The sequence below is a fragment of the Petaurus breviceps genome, unplaced genomic scaffold (assembly GCF_028583685.1).
Source record: "Petaurus breviceps papuanus isolate PSGF00001 unplaced genomic scaffold, PetGlider_PUasm1.0 90825, whole genome shotgun sequence".
Lineage (NCBI taxonomy): Eukaryota > Metazoa > Chordata > Mammalia > Diprotodontia > Petauridae > Petaurus > Petaurus breviceps.
In genome coordinates, this window is record NW_027187353.1 from 18,987,024 (window position 1) to 19,003,272 (window position 16,249).

The following is a 16,249-nucleotide window of genomic DNA, read 5'->3' on the forward strand; positions in this document are numbered from 1 at the left end:
GAGAGAGAGAGAGAGAGAGAGAGAGAGAGAGAGAAGATTAAGGTCTGCACATACTTTGAAACTGTCTACCACTTTAAAAATTGTGTTTATATAAGCTTTCTTTGAATCATCAAATTAACTCCTTGGGCTAACTTTAATTATGTCCCAAGACAGAATTTGATTGTGTTACTCAGTTTTGTGACTCTTGCTTTACAGATATAGAGTTAGGGAGGATTATGGGGCTTAGAAAAGGTGGGCACCTTCTGGACTTTACAGTCTCCCACCAACCTTGCCTCCATTTTGCAGATAAAGAAGCAGAGGCAGAGATGGTGGCGTAGAAGCAGGAAAACTCTGTGAGCTCCCCCCATAACCACCTCAAATACCTATAAAATATGACTCTAAACAAATTTTAGAGCTACAGAACCCACAAAGTGACAGAGAGAAACAAATCTCCTGCTGAAGGCAGCCTGGAAGGCATACAGGAAGGGTCCATTGCATTGCACTGGAAGCCAAGCACAGTACTGCATGAGCTGCGCGATTTTGGCCCCAGGGAGGCAGCGGTGGCCAGAGCAGATGTCAGAAGAGTGAATCATGCAGTTTCCACACTTATCAACCCATAAATGCCAAAGAGCAAATAAAAGGTCAGTGTGGAACTCTGTTGGAACTGGGCGGGGGGGAGGGGAGGGAGGGAGAAGGGGAAGAAGAGCGTGGTCTGGTCCCTGCCCCTGTGGCAAGAAGCAGTGGAGGCATGGTGGCAGCCACAGCATTGTGGCTGCTTCAGAGCTTCTGGCCTGCAGATCATAGGGGGACCAAGCAACCATTCAGCAGTCTTGCTTTAACCTGCTTGGATCTGAATTGTTGTCTTGGGTGGAGGTCCTGGGGTGTGTGGCTAGTGAGCCAGAGCTGGTGGGGGCTGCAGGGAGGGCAGGCAACTAATAGCTCCAGCAGCTGAGAAAACCCAAGCAATTTAGGACAAAGCTCTCCTCTCTGGAAGCAGAGTTCTACTGTGGCAAGGAGCTCAGAAGTCAAGTAATTGACTGGCAACATGAGCAAGCAGAAGAAGCAAAGCAAGCACAGCAATCAAACCTTAGATTCCTTTTTTGGGGACAAAAAGGATCAAAGCATGGAATGGGAGGAGACAATAAAGTCAGAACTCTTGCATCAAAAGCATCCAAGAAAAATATGAACTGGTTATAGGCCATGGAGGAGCTCAAGAAGGATTTTGAAAATCAAGAGAAGTAGAGGAAAAACTGGGAAGAAAAATGAGAATGATGCAAGAAAATCATGAAAAGAGAGTCAACAACCTGATTGAAGAAAATAACACCTTAAAAAATAGACTAACTCAAATGGCAAAAGAGGCCCAAAACTTCAATGAAGAGAAAAATGCCTTAAAAAGCCGAATTTGCAAGATGGAAAAGGAATTTCAAAAGCTCACTGAAGAGAATAATTCCTTTAGAATTAGACTGCAGCAAATGGAAGCTAATGACTTTATGAGAAATCAAGATACTATTAAACAGATCCAAACAAATGAAAAAAATAGAAGACAATGTGAAATATCTCATGGAAAAAAACCATTGACCTGGAAAATAGATCCAGGAAAGATAATTTAAAAACTATTGGACTATCTGAAAGCCATGATCAAAAAAAGAACCTAGAAATCATCCTTCAAGAAATTCTCAAGGAAAATTGCCCTGATGTTTTAGAACCAGAAGGGCAAAATAGAAATTTAAAGAATTCACCGATCACCTCTGGAAAAAGATCCCAAAAAGAAAACTCCTAGGAATATTATAGCCAGGTTCTGGAGTTCCCAGGTTAAGTAGAAAATATTATAAGCAGTCAAGAAGAAACAATTTGAATATTGTGGAAACACAGTCAGGATAACACAAAATCTAGCAGCTTCTACATTAAGGGATCGAAGGGTTTGGAATATGGTATTCTGGGGGTCAAAGGAGCTAGGATTAAAACCAAGAATCACCTACCCAGCAAAACTGAGTATAATGTTTCAGGGGGAAATATGGGCATTCAATGATATAAAGGACTTTCAAGCAGTCTTGATGAAAAAACCAGAGTTGAATAGAAAATTTAACATTCAAATACAAGAAGCAAAGAAGCATGAGAAGGTAAACAGGGAAAAGAAATCATAAGGAACTTATCAAAGTCGAACTATTCCCTACATGGAAAAATGATAATTACAACTTATGAAACTTTTCTCAGTTTGAGGATAGTTGAAGGGAATATAAATGTATATATGTATATGTATATATGTCTATGTAGGAGACTATATGTGCTCATGAATACATATGTGAGTGTATGTATATATGTGTACAGGTATACATAGACAGAGGGCACAGGATCAATTGAATAGGAAGGGATGATATCTAAAAAATAAAATTAAGAGTTGAGGGAGGAATATAATGAGAAGAGATAGAGACAGAATAGGGCAAATTATCTTATATAAAAGAGGCAAGGGAAAACTGTCACAATGGAGAGGAAGAACAGGAAGGCAAAAGGGAAATGGGTCAACCTTACTCTCATTGAATTTGGCTTAAGGAGGGAATAACATACACACTAAATTGGGTATTTTACCCTACAGGAAAGTAGGGAGGAAGGAGATAAGAGGGGGGATGATAGATGGGAGGGCAGATTGGGGGGAAGGATAGTTAGAAGCACACACTTTTGAAAAGGGACAGGGTCAAAGTAGAAAATAGAACACATGGAGGGCAGGATAGGATGGAGGGAAATATAGTCAGTCTTTCACAATATAACCACTATGGAAATGTTTTGTATAACTACATATGTATAACCTATACTGAACTGCTTATCTTTGCAGTAAGGGTGTGTGACAAGGGAAGAAGGGAAAGAATCTGGAATTCAAAGTTTTAAAATCAAATGTTAAAAAAATTATTATTATTATTGTTATTTTTTTACATGCAATTGGGAAATAAGATATACAGTCACTGGGGTATGGAGATCCATTTTGCCCTACTGGAAACTCAGAGGGGGGATAAGGGAGGACATAGGAGAGAACAGATTGGGGGTGGAGGTATTCATGGGATCGCTGTTTTGGGAGTGGTGGGTAGGGGAAAGATGGCAAGAAAATTTATAATTCAAAATCTTGTGAAAATGAATGTTGCAAACTAAAATAAACAAAAAAAATTTTTTAATACTTAAAAAAAAAAGCATGGCAATTTCACACCAAAAAATCACTAAAAGCAACAGCTTCACAAAGGCACAATACCAAATTAGGTATTTTTCAATTTTTTTCTCGTGAAGAATATGCAATTGAGGTGTGACAACTTTCTGACTATTGCTACTTGCAAGTATCTCTTCAGCTATCTTTAATTGCATCTTTTTAAGTTCTGAAGCAATCTATACATTTTATATAGCTTTGACCAAGTATCTTATTTCTCTTTGAAGTATTCTTTTTTGGACTTTTTCTCCTTTAAGAGTGTTATTACTTCTTATTTTCATGCTACTACCCTTTTTCTCTTACCCAAGAATTAAAAAAAAATTTTTTCTAAGTGCTGTGATAACACCAATAAATACTTTAAGAAAAAATAAGAAATAGAGGCCAATAGAAATGAGCTTCCCAAAGATGAGCTTAAATGGAAGAGACTAAATATGAACACAGGCCTCCAGATGCTTTCCATTACACTAGAACTAAGAAGTGCTGAAGAAGCTGGCCCACTGGCCACCGTCACAATCTTGGAGACAATCAGTCGATACGCTAGGTCATTTTTATATCCATTTCTATTCAGTGGGTGCAAAGTACAGCATTCAGGGTCTTCTACTCTTTTTCCTTTCTTCTCACTTGGGACTAATTTTGATCTTTGTTCCTCCCAGTTCATCATGATTCTGAACTGACTTTCACATTAATAAACAGTAACTTCCTGCCTGTGAATGCACAATTCTGATTTCTATGACAAGGTTATGGCACCTTTGCAGAGGTCAGCCAAGACCCCAGAGCCCCAGAGCCAGCAATGAATATTTAGCCTCTGCTTAGAATTTCCCTCCTTAGTCTCCCAGAGCAGCCCAGCCCATTAGGGAAGTCTGTCCTTATGCAGAGTCCATCTACAGCTTCTAATCACTATCCCTGGTTCTGCTTCATAAGACCCAAGAGCCTAGGCTGAACCCTCATCTATCTGAGGCTGGACATAGGATCATATATCTGCAATAGATCTTCAAGGCTGTCCAGTACAACTCCCACATCAGAGGAGGAAACCAAGGACCACTGAGGTTAAGTAAGTTGTCTATCCTCAGTAGCAGATTTCCAGCTCAGAGATATGCTGGGAATTCAAGGTTAGGGCTCTTTCTAATTGTCCCCCTCTCTAGGCCCTTCAAATCCATGGCTACAGATATCATGCAACTCCCCCTCCCCACATCCTCTCTCTCTCTCTCTCTCTCTCTCTCTCTCTCTCTCTCTCTCTCTCTCTCTCTCTCTCACACACACACACACACACACACACACTAACCCTCTTAGGGAGGTTGAGCAAATTTTCAGGGTTATTCAAGGCAGGGCCCAAAATCCAGGCTTCCTGAATCAAGTCCAGGACTTGATCCACCGTGCAATATTATTTCATAATGTGTATCTATTAGGCAGTGGAGATGGTGGTCAACATAACGTCAGGAAGACCACTTAAATCTGACCAAATATCTCTATCTTCTCCCCAAGAACAGAGGGAGATACTTTATCAAAAGCTTTGCTTAAATCTAGGTAAATACCATCCACAACATTCCCCTCATCTACCCCTTTCTAATCTTTTCTTTCTCGCATAAAGGTCATTTTCCTTTGTAGAGAAAGACAAAAAAGTCATTTGCACAGCTCTGCCTTCTCACTGGTGACAACTACCATCACTCTATCTGCCTCAACAATCTTCTTTCCCTTCTCTGATCCAATAGAGCTCTTATAAAAAGCCCAACCTTCCTTCACCAGCCTTCGTGTCAGACACTACTTCATGTTTTACATATACATCCATGCTATAGTCTTACCAATTCTCCTTTCAGCTCCAACTTCCTATTCTAATCCATGGAAACATCAGATCAGCTCAATGCCCAGAAATACAGAGAAAGCACTGCCTCTCCCCCAATGCCGCTCAGATAACCCAAGTCCCAGCATGTGGCACAGGCAAACACAGTATCTCTAGTTTATCTCTAGTAAGTTTATGGCCTGGATATTTCCAAATGTCTTATCTACAAGGTACATTTCTAAGGAAAGAAACTGCCTAAAACTTAAAAATGAAAATTTGTAGTTATAGGAAGATACAAGACAAGAGAAAAATCAACCTAAGGGCTTCCCCCTGCCCCCCAGATAATGCCTTTCTTTCTCTTCATCTGTTTCCATACCAGTTTCCTCACTGGGCCTCTTTTCTTTGAAGAACCAAGACCAGAATTATGCCATATAGTTTAATGCAGGGTTGACAGCTCTGTTAGAAAGGAGAAAAGGTTGAAAATCTTGAATTTTTGGCACTGTGCTGTCAAAGATTTATACAAGTCGTGGGGAGACCTGAAATTATAAAAATAGCTTCTGTTGCTTTAAAATGTCTCTTCCATAACTCCCCCAATTCCATCAGCTTCCTATCAAAATACACATCTATAAAAGCAGTGTCACGTGTGGGAACAAGTCAGTTTCCCTACATTTGAAATACACCAGTTATTATCTTTGAAGTGTTATTAAAATATAGAAACATGCTTTTTAAAAAAGAATAATTATATACACTTAATTTACGTTGGGAATCACAGAAACAAAACAACTTTGTTTTAAAAGAATATGGTGCCAAGATGAATGACATTAACTAATGTAACAAGTTGAATGGGTCAATGGATTCTTTGAATAGAAAGGGCATACTTTTTACAGTTTATGATACTAAGCAGCCTTCTAAGTTCATTTTTCCAATCAACAAATATGTATTGAAAGTGTACATGGTCTTAAACCATGAAGGGGATAGAAAAAGATGAGATGGCCCCTCCTGTCATTACACAAACCACTTGAAGACAAAGTCAGTCCAAGAGCAGGCTAGAAAGTAAAGAGGAAGCACCTGCCCGGGACATTAACCCAGACCCTTCTTCTTTTTCCTTCATTCACTTCACTTGCAGGGTCTCGAGAATTTGGTCAGTCCAAAGATATTGTCTGGGGTTTCACAGCGTCACTCATTTGGTGCCTGCTTTGCTATTGCTATTTTTTTCGGCATTAAAGGTAAATAGGGAAGTGTCCTAAAGCTTCAAAAAGCCCCCAAGGAGCTCATGTTGGCCTTCAACTATCAGCTTAAAAAAACAAATATTAGTTAGAAGAAGGCTTAGACATATATACACTTGTCAAATCTGCAGGTGACATCAAGCTATGAGGAAGAGCTAAGTAAATGGCAACAAGAATAGGGCTCCCCCAAACCCCGACAAGTTAAAACATTGGGCCAATTTTAATTAAAGTCCTAAACAGAGATGTATGTTAAGTCTTCCACTCAGGTTCAGAAAAACAACTCTACAAGTGGTGGGGCAGGGAGTCCAACCAGTCTGAGCAATCAGGAGGGTTAAATGTGGTAAAAATATCTTGTTGCACCGTTTTGCAGTAGTAAAAACCGGAGACTCAGTATTTCAGAATGATCCATGAACATAATGGAATTACATACTGCAATGTACAAAAGCATGAGTAAAAAGAAGGAAGAAAAGCATACTCATGAACTGATGCCAAGTGATGCAAGCAGTGCCAGGAAGACAACAGGCATAGTGACTACCTTAACGCACATAGCGAGAACAAAAAGAATGGAAGTAACAACTGTAAAACCACAAAACTTGGTCCCAAAAAATGAGAGGAGAAAAATGCATTTGCCTCCATTCTATGAAGGGGGGGGGGGCAGGGGTGTGGGATAACAACAGCTAACATGTACATAGCCCTTAGAGTTTTACAATCACTTTATAAATATTGTCTCATTTGACCCATACAATAATCCTAGAATGTAGTGGCTATTATTGCCCCTGACAATGGAGCCAAGCAGAGGCTGACTGACTCAGGGTCACACAGCGTAGCAGCAGCCATACTGGCATCCCCAGGACGGCTGCTAGCACAGGTTCTTAGATCTGCTTTACTAGGAAAGCTAGCTGTTTAAGGAGTAGATAATCTTTTTAAATTACATTCACTAGTTCAGGGGTAAAATTAGCACCCTGAACTTCAGAGAAAATACAGGCAGAGAAATAAAGACCAACAGACAGGGCTCTGGCTGCCTGAATCAACTGTACACTTTACATACATCCCTGGAATGAGAGAACCTTTACATAAGAGCAGGCGGGAGCTCTGAACATACCAGCCACTCAGAATCTCCACCAGGGAATCACAAGATCCTTCCCATAAGTGAGCCCCCAAAGCAAAATACCAACCCAGAGCATGTATACACTTCTCAGAGACAGAGGGCATCACAATCCTGGTGACTCAGGGCCTAATTAGAAATTAGCAGAAGGTATGAAAGCCTTCCTACAAACAAACTTCCCTTAATGGGCAGGGAAGATCTTAAATTTTATTAACATTACACATAGATAGAAGCATCCAAGGCTAGATTTCAGTTCAGGTGTGCCCAACCCCAGCTCCCCCCATGGCACCCCCTAGCTGTGTGTCAGAAACAGGTGATGTGCTGGTTGGTTCTGCTGTTTTTTCCTTTTTTTTTTTATTGTTATAGGAGAGGGTTCACTGGGTGGAGGGAGGGGAGAAGGATATAGTTACAAATGAGGGTGCTATCAAAACAAAAATATATAAATACAAGTTTTTTACACCTAGAATAGGATGGGGCAAGTTTGACAAGACAATTCTTCATTTTGTCAGCAATCTTCAGCTTTGTGTGGACTATAAATTCAGTATAAGATGTTGGTCATAGGATCATGCATTTAGGGGTGCAGTGGGAAGAATCCTGATATGTATGACCTACATGACCTTGGACATGACTGAAGCTCTCTTAGCCTCAGTGTACTCAGCTGTAAAATCTCATCAAGTCCGGTCCTATCCCACATGAGGCAGCTGAGGCACCAGAGACCCTCGCTTCCAAAAGGTTCAATAAGATGCCAGTGTTGGAGCAGGGCAATCAGACCGGGTCTGGTGACCCCCCAGGGAAGCTGGCAGCCAAAGAGTTGATGTGATCATTAAGAGAGAAGGGCCTTGGACCAAGGGTGGGACTACTGCAGCTCTGTTCTGTCCACATCTAGAGTATGGATCCCAGTTCTCTAGCACTCCAGTGCTAGATCTTGCATTTTGGAAGGATGTTGGCAGACTGTGTTCACAGGGGGACAAGGACAATGAGGCCGACTGGAGGATCATGCAGTAAGAGGAGTCATTGAATAACTGCTAATAACAATAAGAGCTAACATGTACGTGGCATATGCCATGGGCCAGGCACTGTGCTAAGTGCTTTACTCCATTAGTAGCTCATCTGCTCTTTACAACAACCTGGGAGGTAGGCTCTATCATTATCCCCATCTTATAGATGAGGAAACAGAAGCAAACAGGTTAAGTCACTTGCCCAGGGTCATATGACCCAGGCCAAATTTCACCTCTGGTCTCCTGACTCTGGGTAGCGCTCTATCTACTGCACTACCCAGCTGCCTTTGAAGAACCAAGGCTATTCACCCTGGAGAAGGTGAAGGGGGGATCTCGACAGTTATCTCTGGGGATCTGAAAGGCTATGGAAGGGAGAGAAGTCTTGTTCTGAGGGTCCCCAGAAAGAAGAGCTAGGAAGAATTAGCAGAACTTGCAGAGAGGTCCATTAAGGCTCTATATAAGTAAAAGCTTCCTACAAAGAGAGTTGTTCCAAAGCTAAATGGGCTGCCTTTGAAGGTAGTGACAAGTTATGAGGAGTGAGGGAAAGGAATATGCTCGACACCTTGTTGGGAATAGGTACAGGGGAGATTCCTGTTGAAGTATGGGTTGGATCAGATGTTCTGAGGTCCTGTGAACTTTCTAGTTTAGCCTTAGCAAGAATGACCGACTATTGGGGCGGCCAGGTAGCACAGTGAGTAAGGGCACCTGCCCCAGAGTCGGGATGACCTGGGGATCAAATCTGGGCTCAGACACTTAGCACCCACCCAGAAACACCTGGCCATGTAACCTTTATCAAGTTACTTAACCCCAACTGCTTAGGGGTGGCCAGGTGGCTCAGTGAGTAAGAGCACCGGCCCCAGTGTCAGGATGACCTGGGATCGAATCTGGGCTCAGATACTTACCGGAAATGACTGACCGTGTAACCTTGAGTAAGTTACTTAACCCCGACTGCTTTAAAAAAAAAAAAAGAATGACAGACTATGTCACATCCATCACCATCCAGCTGAATAAGGGAATGAGACACTGACAAGCTGAGAAGGAGCCCCGCCACCACACAGCTGGGTGACTGCAGCCACTGGGTGACCATAGCAGAAGGGACCTACTTCTCCTAGTCCACAAGAGCGGGGCCCCTTCTGGCAATGTGGATGCTAACTGAAAGCGCTGAGATGGGACAAGAGCTAACTTCACTGCCAGTGGCATCAGGAAATGCAGGCCCATATCTGGGCACTTGGGCTCCATTACTACCTTGACAAACTAGGAGGATCAGGGAACCGTTCTCCACAACATGAATGAAAAGTGTCCTTTAATGTTAGAAATCTAAGCCCACCCTTGAGAACTGAAAAGAACCAATTTCACTATGTTGCTCCCTCAGCTAGATGAGAGAGATGCAGGTGCATGCTTTGAGCTGGCATTAATATTAAAAGGCAATTCACATGATACCATTTGTTGGCATGGCCTCCGACGTTAAGCATAGGACATTATTTGCTCTTTCTCTGACCTAAATCTTTGTTTTTAGCTTAAATAACTGAGCTTCCACTGTCAAGTCAAATCAAGTCAGCACACTTACTATGTGTCAAGCTGGGCAACAAGTGCTATGGATACTTAGGCAAAAAGCAGCTCCTACCCTCACAGGGCTCACAATCTAATGTGGAACACACCATGCAAACAACTGCAGACAGATGGGGTACATCCATGGCAACCCAGAGGTCATCTCAGAGGAAAGGCCCTGGGGCAAGGAGAGCACCTGGAAAGGTCACCTGTAGAAGGAAGAATTTGAGCTGAGTCTCTCGAAAGAAGCCAGGAAATTCAGGAGGCTGCGATGAAGGGGGGGGGGGGGAAGGAAAGCATTCCAGGAATGAGGGACTGAATGAGGTCAGGCCAGTTTTAGGGACTTGAGCCTCTTCCCTAATAGCTTACCCTTATAATATGCTTAGAACATGTTTGCATTGAAAACAGAACTCTTGTTCTCTTCCTTCATTTCCACAGGTGTGAAAGGCAGAGGTCAGCCTCCTCAGGGACCTCTCAAGTCCCTTCCTGCTCTCAGGTCCCTCACCTTCTTACGTGGCAGAAAAGATGCTCAACATTCTCCTTCACAAATCCCCTAAAATGGAAGGGATGTCTCCAAGTGCACCCCTTTCCTTGAAATCCAAGTTTATATCTCTGGGACACCCTGGTGTGTTAGTGAGGTCTACTCTAAGCTGACTGTTATTCATGCCTTCATGGGCTGAAGAAGAGACCATCCCAACTTAAGGGGCTGATGAAGCTCTACTTTTCAGGTTATACAAACTCATGCCTTAGTGGAATTCAGAAAGCTTTACTGAAACAGCAATTTCCAATTTAAAAAAAATCAAGTGGATGGAACCCTGGGCCTGGAATCAGGAAGGCCTGAGTTCAAATTCAGTCTCTGATAAAGACTAGCTATGTGACCCTGGATAAGTCCCTTAACCACACTTTGCTCAACTATAAAGAGAGGATGGTTGTTTTTAAGATCAACTGAGATAATATTTGTAAAGTTCTTAGCATACTGTCTGTCATACAGCGGGTGCTTAATAAATGCTAGCTCTTTTTTTTTTATCTTGACTATCTCTTTCAGAAACTCCTGCAATTGGATTTTAGCATTTCAAATATGTCATTGGATGACTTTACCCAAAGTCTGTTCCCTCCACTTAAATCCTTCAAAATGTGGTCGGTTAAGTTATAAATACTTATGACAGCTAGGTGGCACAATGGATAGAGAAGAGAGCCAGGAGGCAAGAAGCCTAGAGTTCACAATGGCCCCAAACACTTAACTTTTCTATAGCCTCATCTGTAAAATGGGGATAATAACAGCATCTACCACATAGAGCTGTGGTAAGGAACAAATGAGTAAACATGTGTCAAAGCATGATATAAAAGCTGGCTGGCTATTACTATTGGGGATTGGGGAGTTTCAGCAATCCCTTTTGTGATCTGGCTGATTTTCTTATACAATAGACATGAGTGGGTGGAGGTGGAGAGGAGTGCCCAGGCTGTGTCACCCAAACAGGATGACTCTGGGGCTCGGTTTCCCAATCTATAAAGAAGGATCACTGAGCTGTTAGTCTGCCTTCTACCTTTGGTATTTTAGGACCCTTAAACCAAATGGTTTAACAATGTATTTCTTAGGACCCTTAAACCAAATGGTTAACAATGTATTTCTTAGGACCCTTAAACCAGATGGTTAACAATGTATTTCATAGCCATGGTGGAATAGAAACATTTTAACATTTAATTTCCCCCCACAAAAGAAGAAAGAACACAAATGACAGCTGATAAAGTCATGATACTTTGTTTGAAATTATAAAATCCAATTGCAGGTAACTCTGAGGTGAAAAGATTTTAGTCGATTTCATTTCCCACCTGTTTGGGGGAATGATGGCAAAAAGCCAAAGGTTTAAAAAGAAAAAATCAAGCCCAATAACAAGCAGCATCAGCACAATCAACTCAGGTTTGCTTTATGAATGAAGTGGGAAAACCAACGATCATCACTCTAAGTACCATCCCCAGTGACCTGCAATGTGGAGACAAGAGAAGAAGCACTAGGTGGCAGCTCAAGAGACCAGGGAGAAAAAACAGAGGTCTCGACATCTGATTTGAGCCAATGTGTGTGAGAGGCCTGACGAAAGTCCTGCTGTTGGGGGCATACACAGACACATGGCATACATATCCTGGGACCAAGGCAAAGCCTGACCTCTGCTGCTGACACCTTCTCCCATCAGCTCTTGCCTCTTCATGCAGATGAACATTTGTCACACTTGGTGTCTACAGAGTAGGACTTGTCACTACCATATTCGGTTAATTGTCATAATTATTTTATATATGTGTCCTGATATGCAAGTCAACCAAGTTCCCTGAAGGTAAGGCCCCTCCAGACTTCACAGACTCACAGGGCTGGAAGGAACCTCAGAAGCCCTCTAAGTTGGACAAACATCTATCTAATGGAGCATTTCCTCCACAGTATTCCTTACAAGCCCAAGCCTTGATGGAAGGCCTTCAGGGGTAACCCATTCCATTACTGAATAAAGAGCTGCAACTCACTTTTCTCTTATTGATAACTCTCATCATTACTTCAGAGTCGGCATCCCCCCACCTCCCAAATGGGTAACTCTAGTCGGTAGGAAGTCATTCCTTAACCCTAGCCTAAAGAACTTTTCTAATCCCAGACCCCAGGCCAGTGTAGTGGCCCTCAAGTATTTGTAGATAAAGTAATAGTACAGTTTTCTCAAATGACACTTTTTTCTCACTTCTAAGTCCTCAAAAATTCAATGTTCTTAGAGACAGGCCCAGAATTTCTAGGTAGGGAAAAGCTAAATTGAACATCTTAAATTCTATAACAACAGCAATAACTAGCTAGTATTTACATAGCACTTTATTTTGCAAAGTGCTTTACATGTTAACTCATTTAACTCTCATAACCACCCTGGGAGGTAGATGCTATTATTACCCTCCATTTTACAGATAAAGAAACTGAGGCCCTGGGAGGTTAAGTGTCTTGTCTAAGATCACACATCTAGTAAATGTTTGAGGCAGGATTTGAACTCAGGCCTTCCTGAGCTACATCACCTGGTTACACTTTGTACAAGTCACTGTGTTAACCAGGAGGCCACAAAATGAAACCAGTCAGGCCCTTCAAGGAACCTACATTCTAGGGGACATAATATAAAACCAAGTAATAAACAATCAGAAGATGAACAGAGCTTTAACAATGTGAAGGATCCCCAACAGCTCCATCAGGAAGGGGTACCTGAGTTGGGCCTTGAAGGAATCTATTCTTCGAGGTGGAAGTGAATTGGGAGTATGACCCAGGGTAACCAAGAGCAGGGGAGCCCCAGGAATTGGAAACTACAAAAAAAAAAAAAGGTACCTAAAAAACAGCATAAGGGCTAGAGCAGAGCAAAGAGGCCTCCTGCCCCTCCTGCCATACCCTGAAGCTGCATCCCTTGATGGAGCATTCCTGTTGTGTGTGTGTGATGTAGTGGCCTCCCTGCCCCCTCACCCTGTGGAAGCCCCTTCCTCCTCCTCCAAGGCCATTTGCTCTTCCTCTTCCTCCTCCAAGGGATCCCTGATCTCCCCCAAACAAGTGATAAGTGGAAGAGATATGTGCCAGCACTTTGTAACTTTCCTATGTGATGTTCTATTTCTCATTAGATTTGCGTACATCTCAACACCTCTGCTCCCTTCCGGCACAGACAGTGCCTTATTCATCTCCGAATCCCCCTCCACACATATCAGGCACTTAGTAATGTGTCTGTTGGTTTGAAGGCTCTGAAGCAGTCATTGATTTTATGATCCAAAATCTGCACCAGAGGCCAGTTGAGTCCCTACTGATTCACACAATCAATGAAACAAAAAAAAAAAGTGATTTGGCAGGTTGCAACACAATCAGCTATAACACAGCACCTGTTTTATTTAAATAGCACAACATTATATAGTTAAAAACAACAAATCGCTCTCATAAAACAAATGCTAATCTCATGATGTTTCACCATTGAGCAATTGAGAAGAGCAATTATATGAAATATGCCAAAACATGAATTTATGGCCTCTGCTCATTTGGCAAATGTGGTAGGTGTTGTTAAATGTTGAAAAACACATATGCAAATAAGCAAATAAAGTTCTGAAGCTCAGAGACTTAAATATTTACATTAGCATAAATGTAAAAAAGAAATGTTTACATGAGCATAAATACAATACTTTCCAGGAACAATTTTTTTTAAATGTGATTGTGAGGAAACAGCTATGATGAGAAAATATTCTTGAAAATGAATTTTAAGGCCATGTTAATAAGTTACAGAGGCAAAATTCTGGAAGATTCAGGACACTTCACAAAACAATTCCTAGGGGAAGATCAACATCTCATTTGTCCCTCTGCAGCCCCTTTCCCCCAAAAGAACAAAATCATCCCCACCACAACCATTCATCATACATCAAAAAGTCATATTAATGACAATTTGATAAAGTTCTTGTTTTTCCAGAAATCATCAGTGAAGTTCCTCCCCCCAGTCATGGAAGAGGACTGTGTATTTTTTCCCCCTGGAGTTTATGTGTTGGGAACAGTCAGAACTAACTGGTCGGCAGAGTCTCCAGGGCTGAGGCTAGACAGCTCCAATCTCCAGAAAATTCTAGCCAAGAAAATTCATTCTGTGATTCTTTAAAAAAAATGAGTCACTAAAAAAAAGTGAGCAAACATTTCAGAAAGTCAGTGAATGGAGATGCCTGGAGAAGCCTGGTTATTATTCGAGGAGCCATCATGAAAGACCTAACTAGAATCACTCATGGAAAGTTTTACCTCTTTGGATAATGGCTAAGAACGTTTTTAGCCCAGAAAGCAGCGAAGCTTTTGCCCCTTCTATATACACTAGTCTTCACTGATGAGGAAAACCGGGGCTCTTAACCTGGGTCCTTGAACTTAAAAAAAAAAGAATTTTGATGACTCTTTCCTGTAATTGGTTTCCTGGTATCAAAGCATTTGGAAGAACGGGTCTAAAAGGACGGCCAAAGGGCGTCCGATGAAGAGCTCCTGTATGGGCTGGGCCACCAGCTCCTGAACTCAGATCCTGGAGCCAGCGCCGGCCTCAGGTGAAGCGCTCCGCAGCGAGCCAACCCTCCGCTAAAAACAACTGGCTGGAGCTCGGCCCGGCAACCGCTTCCTTTCCTGTTCTTTGTCAAATGCCTTGCGGAATGCCGGGGGTCCAGAAGCTCGTCCCACGGAACCGGGCCCCATTCGGGCTCAGTAACGAGGCCAGAGAAGTAAGTGTGCTGGCTTTTCTACCCCAGGCCAAGAGGGATGAAATCATGGCTTTCCTTTAACTCATCACATCCCCCGCCCCCCATCCCCTAAGGTCCCGAGGGCGACTCTCCGCACCAGGGTCGCGTCTAGGGGGGCAGGCACACTCACACACTCCCACTCCCACTCGCGCTCGCAGCCCCTTCTCTCTGCAGAGATCCGCAGCGACCGCCAAGGACCCGGTCCGGGCTCCAGGCTTTGAACTTGGCCCCTAGGGCAGACGCCCCCCCCCCCCCCAGCTCCCCGCCGGCCCGGGGGAGGGGAGTGGGGGGAGGGCCAGGAGCCCCCACCCCTCACTCCCCGAGGGGCCGAGCACGGTCCCCGAGTGCACGGGCGCCCCGGGGCGGGGACATCCCCTCCGGCCCGGCTCCTCGCGCTGCCGCCGGCATCCCTCCCCCGGGGGCGCTGCAGTCCGAGCTCGCGGCCCCCAGCCGCCTGGGCCGGCAAGGGGGACTGGTCCCGCGGCGGGGAGGGGGCTCCGCCCGAGCAGCACGCCTCACCTGGGAGCCGCGGGAGCCGCCGCCAAGACCACCTCGCCGTCCGTCCGCCGGCAGTCCGTGCGCCCGCCCGTCCGGGGCTGGGAAGGGGCGGGAGGCGCGCGGGCGGTCCCGGCCCGGTCCGTCCCGGCGCCGCCGCCTCCGCTGGAGCCGCTGCCGCCGCCGCCGCTGACACTCACAACAACTAACTAACTCCCCGCCGCCGCCTCCGCGCGCCCCCGCCCGCCTCGGGCCGGCCTCCGCGCGCGCCCGGGCCGCCCGGCTCCGTGCGCGCCGCCGCCGCCCTGGAATGTCCGCGCGCGCGCGCTTTCTCTCCTCCGCCTCTCCCCTCCCCCTTCCCTTCGCGGACAGGCGCGCGCTGGTGTCCCAAAGCCCAGGGCGCTCCCCAGCCGCCACCCAAGCACCCACCTCTTGCCCCGCGGATAGGGGAAAGCACCCTCACGCGCGCTCGCGCGCGCGCACAAGAAGGGCCAGCTGCCCTGAGGCCAGGTAGCCGAGGAAGAGGCGGGGAAAGAGCTAGCAAAGGGGATTTGATTGGCTTGGGGGCGGGGACAGGCTGGGGGGTGTGGCAGACTGGAGCGGGGGCGCGGGGGCCCAGGAACCGGTGCCGGCCTGAAGACCCCGAGTCTCTTGGGTTCCGAAGGGGGAGCGGAGTAAAAAGAGGGTGCATAC

At 44.5% G+C, this 16,249-nt stretch overlaps 1 protein-coding gene across 8 annotated transcripts in view; it reads right to left on the reverse strand.

Annotated features, from left to right (window-relative positions):
- PEAK1 (pseudopodium enriched atypical kinase 1) overlaps positions 1–16,094 on the reverse strand; it is a 280,555-nt gene extending 264,461 nt beyond the window's left edge. For 3 of the 8 annotated variants that reach the window (XM_069071433.1, XM_069071427.1, XM_069071428.1), the window contains exon 1: positions 15,581–15,773. The gene's annotated coding sequence lies outside the window, so the exon portion shown is untranslated. Of the gene's footprint in view, positions 1–15,580; positions 15,774–15,985 lie in introns of those variants that run through there. The other 5 variants (XM_069071434.1, XM_069071426.1, XM_069071435.1 and 2 more) reach the window with 4 other exon arrangements.
- Positions 16,095–16,249: the final 155 nt, after the last annotated feature.